Source organism: Pempheris klunzingeri, chromosome 1 (genome assembly GCF_042242105.1).
Source record: "Pempheris klunzingeri isolate RE-2024b chromosome 1, fPemKlu1.hap1, whole genome shotgun sequence".
NCBI lineage: Eukaryota > Metazoa > Chordata > Actinopteri > Acropomatiformes > Pempheridae > Pempheris > Pempheris klunzingeri.
Genome location: NC_092012.1, coordinates 26,082,298 through 26,092,508, shown reverse-complemented (window position 1 = coordinate 26,092,508; position 10,211 = coordinate 26,082,298). Strand labels below are relative to the sequence as shown.

General features: G+C 45.0%; 1 long non-coding RNA gene across 1 annotated transcript; it reads left to right on the top strand.

Moving 5' to 3' along the window:
• Window positions 1–1,424: 1,424 nt before the first annotated feature.
• LOC139215192 (uncharacterized) lies at window positions 1,425–8,029 on the top strand. The gene is made up of 2 exons (XR_011585510.1): window positions 1,425–1,543; window positions 1,646–8,029. It is a non-coding gene; the product is annotated as an uncharacterized lncRNA (long non-coding RNA).
• Window positions 8,030–10,211: the final 2,182 nt, after the last annotated feature.

Genomic DNA, 10,211 nt, shown 5'->3' with positions numbered 1-10,211 from the left:
CTGTAAATCCTGTGTCTCCACCATCTATGCACACTTTTTGTTTACATGGTCTGCAGGGGAGCATTAGTCTTTTTTATTTTAATCTTTTAGTTCTTTTTTGGCTATTGTGTTGATTTAAGTTTACATTTTCTGTTTGTTTCTTTTGTTGATTTTTATACTTCCACGTACAATTTCTCTGTACTGATACAATGTTAATAAAGACATTGAACTGATACATATTTCATGGCAACATTGTGTCTTTGATTTTCCTTGAAGTGATTCAGCAAATGCAGTATAGTAATGATGCTTAATGCAGTTTGACATGGGCATACACACACACACACACACAATTCAAGCATATTTTAGGTCTTGTCTACTTTTTTGAAATATTCACCTGTGTTTGAAGTTTAATTATGATCATGTAAATATTCAATGACTTGGTAAATCTCAAGGTGCTATACAGGTACAGATTACTTACCATTGCTGCACCATCTGACCTCACCACTTGGAGCAGGAAGCCAGGAACCTCCTCTACCTACCCTCGTCTCGCCCGCATGTCAAAGATGTCCACAGACAGGTGGACAGCTATTAGACAGTAGAGGGCTGTGTGACCTCAGTAACTTTCAACCTTATAATGTAAATCCTGGCACTGCACCTGCCCATCCCATCTTATGACTGCAAGAAATCTGTCAAACTAGCACAAACAAGTGTCATGAAACACACCCATTTCACACTGATGCTATTTTCTATACTCTGACCCCCCCCCTTCAGTGCTGGCAGAACGACACCAAGGACATGTGGGATCGGTATACCACCATATATGGAAAAGGTATACCACCATATATGGAAAACATAGTGTGATATTTGTGTAATAATCATGTCCACATTAATCAGCTCCATATCAAGGCACATGCACATAGTGTGCAGAATAAGGACAGGAAGTACTGTGTGTGACGGTTAGACCTTGACTGTTAGACCTTGAAACCGACAAACCAGCAGAAACAGGAACAGATTGACTGTATAAAAGACACACACACAGAGAGACGGGCTGAGATCTTTTATGCTGTACTGGGTGCATTGCTGATGTGTGGATCTCCCCTTTTGTGCACAAAAGGAACTAATAAACTTGTGCTTGTTCAACTACTTTCCGTGCCTACTTCGCCCTATCAAAAGAATCCAGGAATGCGAGTAAATCTCGATTCCAACAATTTGGGGGCTCGTCCGGGATAGGGTTGAAAGGGAGGACGGACTATTTGAACTAACAGAACTTCTACACGAGCAGAGACAAGGACACAGGCCGGCCAAATAAAACAGAAAAGGTAAGCAGAAACCTGTTTAAACGAATTCTGTCAATTAGGAAACTGTGTCCTGTCTGAACTCTCGTGTTTAAGTTTGACCAAAAGAACAAGGCATAAGTACGATAAAAGAAGTATATATGGAAGACAAATAGAGTAAAAGAGAAGTAATACCTGGGTGTGGCAAACCCCCACCGTGATCTGACGAGGTCCGGTACAAGCTGGGTTAGAGTCCCTAGGGACTGAGGTACCCTTAAATTTGGGTTTGAGTCCCTGGGGTTAGAGTCCCCTAAAGTAGAATGTTCCACGGAACGGGTTAGAGTCCCTGAGGTTATAGTCCTCTAAATTTGGGTTTGAGTCCCTGGGGTTAGAGTCCCCTAAAGTAGAATGTTCCACGGAACGGGTTAGAGTCCCTGAGGTTATAGTCCTCTAAATTTGGGTTTGAGTCCCTGGGGTTAGAGTCCCCTAAAGTAGAATGTTCCACGGAACGGGTTAGAGTCCCTGAGGTTATAGTCCTCTAAATTTGGGTTTGGAACCCTGGGGTTAGAGTCCCCTAAAGTAGAATGTTCCACGGAACGGGTTAGAGTCCCTGAGGTTATAGTCCTCTAAATTTGGGTTTGGAACCCTGGGGTTAGAGTCCCCTAAAGTAGAATGTTCCACGGAACGGGTTAGAGTCCCTGAGGTTATAGTCCTCTAAATTTGGGTTTGGAACCCTGGGGTTAGAGTCCCCTAAAGTAGAATGTTCCACGGAACGGGTTAGAGTCCCTGAGGTTATAGTCCTCTAAATTTGGGTTTGAGGCCCTGGGGTTAGAGTCCCCTAAAGTAGTATATTCTGCGGAATACAAGGTGGGTTAGAGGCCCTGGGTTATAGTCCCTAAATGAAAAGAAGTTCAATGTAATAGGCCTGAAGTTAATGTACAAATAGTTTGTTGTTTTATAATGCTGTATATAATGCAATGTGATATTAATTGAACTACGTGTGTGAAAATAGACAAATAAGAGGGAGTGGGAAGTATAAAACTCAGAGGTGTCAATAAGAGAGGTCATGTTTTGCAGTGTCTTGACTGAGACAGAGCACAGATAGAGGAAACCGTAACGGTGTCAACGGAATCTATCTGGAGGGAAACCTCAGCGGTGAACAAAACACCACCTGTCTCAGCCAATCAGAACAGTTGCTCGGAACGTAAGTGTCATACAAACTGTTTGGCTGCATAAACTGACCTGCTCAAGGGCTGGTTGCTCGGAACGCAAGTGTCATACAAACCACCTGGCCTCTGAGTTAAGATGAAAATAAGAATGGAAGGAGAATTTAATAGGCAAATAGACGATGGAGGTTGAGGATTATGACATACATACCACCAACAGATAGATAAATAGGATAAGGACTGTGAAGGTCACAACCACAGATAACAAACAAAGACAAACAGGAAGTTGATACGGGAGAACATGTGGAAGAGTTGATAAAAAGGGAATAGTCTAGGAGGCTGGAGGCGGGAGAAAGCTAGAAAGTAAAAACTTTAAGGGGATAGTTGACAGAGTAGGGGAAAGACAGAGAGTGTCTTACAGACAAAACGTGGATAAAGGGGCGTGGATGGACCAGGAGGAACAACGACGGGAATGGACGAAGCCTGCGGTCACGTGGCAAAGAGTAAAGTATCTGAATGAAACCTGACAGAGCATGAAACACGGAACAATTGGTAACTCCAATCACACCTGACACTCACACATGTCCTACCACCCCAATAACTTGGGCTGTCCTCACTCTTACAAAACACAGATGATACTCTTCAGATAGTAGGACTCTCATGTAGCAGTGACGGATTAGTGATAGGTTCATAGGCAGGTGACTAAGCATCACAAGGTTCACAATGTCAACACGAAACTAGCTGAAGGCTGACACAATTAAGAATCGAATACAAGGACACTTATCATAATCAACCATGACCCTTTCTTACACTATAGCATAGACATAATAAAGACCATGAGGGAAATATCCCACTGCCAAAACACCATTGTAATGCCTGACATGAAGTAGGATGGAAAAAACAGAACCTCCTTTAGTACCTCACAGAAAGTAACATGTATGACTTAAATCCAAAAACGGAACCAGTAACGGAATTGATTTAAACAAGCGATCACATCACCACTTGCGAAGTTGCAAATACTTGCTGAAATAGGCAACTAGCCAAAGCTGGACATACGGTCAGCGACACCAACATAAATTAAACACTGTCACCCCTAAAGTCATGTTGACAGCCGAGTCACAACCTGGTCAACAATCTGACCCCTATCCTGTGCCTTCTTGAGCACACCAATTCCATAAATAAGACTCAAATTTTGGGGTGAGTGGCGGGAGCTGGAGAGCAAAAGGGGGACAACGACGACGCAGAAGGAGAAACCAAGACTGTTTTCTTAGGTCACCGGACAAAAGATTGTCCCTGAACGGACTGGCAACCCACATCTCGTGGCAGGGGACGACATATGCATTCATACTCCAGAGGATAGGGAGGAGGACGTGGACACAATCCCTGGTAATGGAAAAACAGCCCTCTGCCCCTGTGCCACCAGAACTAATTAACAACACTTGATGCTATGCTCCTATGTTCCCCTGATGGACTGGACGTGTGTCTCCCCGATGGTGTTAAGTTACCATGTAACGATACAGGAACTGGTCGCGTGGGACAATACCAGGCTGGACCTCTGTTGATACCGCACGCCAACACTTAATGGGGTCTATCACAACCTAAGACTTTCCAGCACGGTGTCTCCATCCCCTCAGTCCTACTCTGCAACCCCTGGATCTCCCAGCCCCACCCTTACGTCTCTCCACCAGACCTACCTCATGTGGCGTTCTGCATGTTATGTTGAACATCACTGCTGCTACTGTTTCTGCCAAATAGGGTGTGGCCGCGGCTGTCAACCTGTTATGTGAGGACATGTACAATACCACATGTACTATTGGCTTTCTTACGCTCACGTATTCTCCTTGATGTCTCTGGAACAGATGACATTCTGTTCCAGAGAAAAGGGGGAAAGATTAGGACAGATTAGAAAAATAAGAAAATTAGAAGAATAATAATTTTTGACAGATTAGACAATATCTTAAGAAAAATAATTTTCTTTGACAGATTAATATATAAAACATTGATTCACAAACAGCAACAGAGACAGCAAAAGGGGGTAGGACATGTAGGAGTGGCTCAAAAGATGAGAAATTGGTAAAGCATCATGCACACATTTGTGAGTAATGTAACATGTACAATGCCAGACCAACGGTGAAACCATATCCTGGACGTTTTTCCTCTAGTCACTGAAGCAGGTAAAGAAAAAATCATTGTTTATACAGACAGGACTGAGCCAGTATGAAGGCTCAGGTACATATTTGTGTGTAAAGACACAGTCAAAAATTTAAGAATTGTATAAGAAAGAGGAGTTGTTGTGATTAAAGCACCGATTCGGTACGGTGTACCAGAAAAAAAAAAAAAGATTGAATCAGAAACTCTAAAAATAAATTGGCAAAATCTGTGCACAGACAAAAATGAATTGGGAATAAAGTTCAGTGGACCACATGTAGTAGAAGGGTTAACCCATAAAGTGTACTTCTCTGAGTACGAAGTCTCATTGCAGAATACGCAGACTGCGATAGCAGCGCACACGGACCCAAAGACACCACGCCACAGGCAGAGTGGGTCCTTCTGAAAATGACTGAACAACAATAAGCTGAACATAGGTGGGCTGGACCACCCCAGGAAATAGGGAGGATTCTACATACGGTGAGGACAAAAGGAAAAGGAGATCTCTGGTACCATTGGAGCCAGAGTGCAGCTGCGGAAGCTCCTCAAAGATCACTGAGTGACACCTGTAGGGATCTACAGGAACAACATCATTCATCAACCAGCACCAAGGAAAGCCCACCTCAACGTAGTGGGGCAGAATAATCCCCTGGTGGCCAAAAGGGGGAAGGTAGTCTACCCTTCCCCGACGAGAGACAGTACTTGAATAAGTGAGCTGTCTCTCCAACACGTAGCGTGCCAAGCTACCGCCTGTACATCGCCCCACGACATGAGTGATTCAACATTGCAGTTTTTTGTTTGTTGCATGATTATTGTTTTTTCATGGGCTTTATATCACTTGGGAGCCACAGGCTCTACCATGTTGTAAATTAACTACTGATGTACGCTGCATTGAGTTGAATGACTTACAACAGATGAGAAAGTGGTAATCGCTCCTGAGAGTAAACCTGCTCAGGATACACAGACAGTTCAGTTAAGTCATTAGAAGGTTTTGTTTATTTTTTCCTTTTTCTTTCATAGAACTTTTATTTAAACATGTACGGGTCGTGGAAAACTTTGGGAGTGCTGTGCGTCCTATCTATACTCTTAGTAGGATCTATCCTTTGGTGGGTTCCCGGAGACTCTCCAACTAATTCAGCACGACCCAAACGCACCCTTTCAGGGTCATGTAACAAGAGCTACAATCCATGTAATCACACAGCCGGCGAGCTCACACGAGTGTGCTATAGCACTAATAAAACAGCGTTCGTCGTCCGGATTCCATTTACCTCCTTCTCCTTTTGGAACTTAAAGGAGTGGAAAGGAGGTAAATGGCTGGAGAAATACTCGTGGTATATTAAGACTGGGAAAGTAGATAGTACGTGGGGCTCCACATTTGGTACCACAGCAAACTGGGCTAACTCTTCTTATGGGTGGAATAGCGGACCTTGGAAACAACGCCTGACTCAGTTTTCAGTACAGAGCGGACAGGTAGTCATGGGACTAGACACCACTCATTATCCGTTAGAAGTCTGTCCGTCTTAATCCGTCCATCCCACGGTAGTAAACTGTTGTTGGTTGGGGGTCTGTATATACCGTCCTGGGGCAGTGGACCCTTGTCATGGCTTTGTCCTCTGTCCTAACACTACTTGGATGACTACATCCAACGCAACAACACAACATAGTCCCTCACCCCCGGCTGTAGTGGTAGTCAAAGGACGAGACGCTGTGAAGATCACGACTGTAACGGTGTCTAAGGTTGATGACTGGTATAAGGGTACCACTGGAGTCTCAGGCAATACCAATAATTGGCTACTGATGGCTGAACAAGCAGCACAAGCCGCTAAACAAGACTGCGTTGTGTGCTTGGGACCTCGTCCTTTGTTAAAAGTAGTCCCTTCGGCCCTTTCGGGGAATTGCACTATAGACGTCATGAATAATTCATCACCACTCATACAGGACTGTAAGGTTTGGGAGCGGGTGTTCCCTCGTACAACTACCACCAAAGCCAAACCAGTGTTTGATAAAACCGTTGCAATGAGCAATTTTACATGTGTTCACTTTAATGGAACTGGCCACCGTATGGGCTCAGTGCCTCACACTTACTGAAGCATAAATATCACCGCACCGTCTAATTTTAAAGCAGTAACTCGCGCTGATATCTGGTGGTGGTGTGGAGGCCCTATCCTATATGACTTTTCAGTTGCCCGCAATATTTCCGCAACGTGTGCTGTTGTATCCCTCATCCTTCCGGTGCGGATCTTCCCTATGTCAGCTAACACACTGTTTAATGAAGTCCTAGAGACGGCCTCATCCTCGTCCCCGACGAAGATCAGGACTAAACGCAGTATGGCATGGATGGACCAAGCCGACACCACTTATATCGATGCCATAGGGGTCCCCAGAGGTGTGCCTGATGAATACAAATTGACGGACCAAGTTGCGGCCGGTTTTGAATCTATCCTCTGTTGGTGGTGTACTACAAATAAAAATGTGGATAGGATTAATTACGTGCATTATAACGTACAAAGACTAGGTAATTGGACCCAGGAAGGCTTTGCCGCCGTCCATGAACAAGTAAAAGCGACATCTTTAATGGCGTTTCAAACTAGAATAGCTGTGGACATGTTATTGGCTGAAAAAGGGGGTGTATGTTCCATATTCGGCGATGCCTGTTGCACGTTCATCCCCAACAATACTGACACTGGTCGTAGGTTGTCCAAAGCCCTGGATGGGCTACGCACGCTCAACAAAAAGATGAAAGAGCATTCGGGCGTCGACACTTCCATGTGGGATCAATGGATGGATGTCTTTGGTAAATATAAGTATTTGGTTTCCTCTGTCTTGCTGTCGATCGCAGTGTTTGCGGCACTACTTCCGTTATGCGGCTGTTGTTGTATCCCTTGTATCCGGACGTTAGTTAATCGTATCATCACGACAGCAATAGGAGGTGCGGATCCAACGACTATGATGCCTTTGCTCGCTCTCCCCCACAAGCCCGACGATTCCGATGTTTCTGACCTGCAGCCCTCCCAAATTGAGTGATGTTTTGACTTCTTCTGTTGCACACTGTTTTCTTTTCTTTATATGTATTCCTATTTGATGTGATCTCGTAACCGAGATCAAAAGGGGGAATTGTGGGATCGGTATACCACCATATATGGAAAAGGTATACCACCATATATGGAAAACATAGTGTGATATTTGTGTAATAATCATGTCCACATTAATCAGCTCCATATCAAGGCACATGCACATAGTGTGCAGAATAAGGACAGGAAGTACTGTGTGTGACGGTTAGACCTTGACTGTTAGACCTTGAAACCGACAAACCAGCAGAAACAGGAACAGATTGACTGTATAAAAGACACACACACAGAGAGACGGGCTGAGATCTTTTATGCTGTACTGGGTGCATTGCTGATGTGTGGATCTCCCCTTTTGTGCACAAAAGGAACTAATAAACTTGTGCTTGTTCAACTACTTTCCGTGCCTACTTCGCCCTATCAAAAGAATCCAGGAATGCGAGTAAATCTCGATTCCAACAGACATAAGGTCAGGGACCCCCCCTGACCTTCTGTCCTTGGTGTCGTTCTGCCAGCACTGTGACGTGTGATAATTGTTTTCCTCCTTCAGGTTGGCAGAGGAGCTGCTCTGAGGGAAGATCACCATGTTTGGCACAAGAATAAGAATCAGACCCGTTTATTGATCCCGAAGGAAATTGCTTTGCAGGAGTGGTCAACGATATAAATATTAAATACAAATTCAATGCACAATGAAAGCACGAGGGTGCAGCGTCTTCAGGCTTGTGGTGGCGGAAGTGATGGACGAAGACTAACTGCCGACGGTTCGATGTCCGGGCTGCACCAACGTTCCTTCACCGTGATGTTTCCAGGGTTGCACCACTTGTTGTTCACGAACACAGCGACTCTCCCTCCTTTCTTCTTGCCGCTGTCGGCGCAGCTCCTGTCCCCTCGCACCAACTGAAAGCCGGGTAAATTCACAAAAGAGTCCGGTATGTTGTCGTGCGGCCATGTCTCCGCAAAGCACAAGACCGACCCCTCACGAAACACACTGTCAGGTGTGGTTGACATGCTGGACATTAGTGGCCTCAACGCCTAACGAAAAATTCAAAAAAGATTTTATTGAGCACATTTTTGTGTTGAAGGGTCTTTAACGTGAGCATTTAAAAAGAGCATCAAATCATTATTGTACTGGCACGAGGTCAATAAAGACATTGAACTGATGGTAAGTATGTTGTGACGTTGCGCCTCATTCACAGCTGATTGACAGCCAGGCCGCTGGTGACACGGCGGCTGCTCTCCATGGTGCTGAAAGCTTGAGCTTGAGGGGGGGGGGGGGGGGGCAAGCAAGGACATGTGACGTTGCACCTCATTCACAGCTGATCGTCACACCTCTACATGTGGGAAACACCGCGGCTGCTCTCCATGGTGCTGAAAGCTTGAGCAAGAGAGCGACACACTGAGGACATTGGTCATGTGTGTCTGCGCGCACCGTGTTCGGATCAACATCCACACGTGCAGCTGCGTTCTCCAACATGAACTCTAGAGGAGAGGAAGATATGAGAGGAAGCGCAGCTGATGCGCAAGGCTTTCACTTACCATGCGCTTCTCTATTATGTTGACGTTTGTTATGGAGACACCGCTGTTGTGTATGTGTGTGTGTGGAGGGGGGGGGAGCCCAAGCAAGGACATTTGTGAAAAAGGACTCCTGACAACAACTAGAAAAGTTATAAATCGTTAAACAGCTGCAGGTTGAACGCTTCCTACACACAACTCCAACTGTGTAATCATTGATGAATAGCTGCGTTCAAAGCTGATTCGCAACTCTTCTAGCAGACTTGGTGGCTCAAACGTCAGTAATAAGATGCTGCCTCTGGCAGGACTCTTCTGTCACGGTGCCGGAGAGATTGCTGATGACGTCGCCACATACACACTCGTGTAAAATGAAGAAATCTGTCAAACTAGCACAAACAAGTGTCATGAAACACACCCATTTCACGCTGGTGCCATTTTCTATACTCTGAAACACAGATTCATTTCCTGTATTTCTAAGTGACTAAGTGCTATATGTGTGCACATCATGTCCGGAGCTGCTGGGGAGAGTCCTCAGCGCCAGGAAGAGTTCAACAAAGAGTTCCATGAGCTGGTGCTGGCAGAACGACACCAAGGACAGCAGGTCACAACATTTTTTCAACACAAGGAAACATTATCCATGAAGACCAATACTTGTGAAGTGTAGCATTCGTTATCAATGCAGTGTTGTGATTTATTGAGGAGTCAATAAAGACATTGAACTGATGGTAAGTATGTTGTGACGTTGCGCCTCATTCACAGCTGATTGACAGCCAGGCGGGGGGGGGGCAAGCAAGGACATGTGACGTTGCACCTCATTCACAGCTGATCGTCACACCTCTACATGTGGGAAACACCGCTGTGTGCATCTCTGCACACCAAAAGTGTGGGGAAAAATGATGGTAACCATAGTACAATTGTAACAACCTTATTTATTTGACAAAAAAACAAGTGCTGCTGAGGTGTGTCACTTCGGAACATTCTCCTTCCTAATTTGGTTGAAAAACAGACAGGTCAGACACAAGCAGCATTTTACTCATTCAAAGCTGTTTTGTCAACTGCTTTGAATG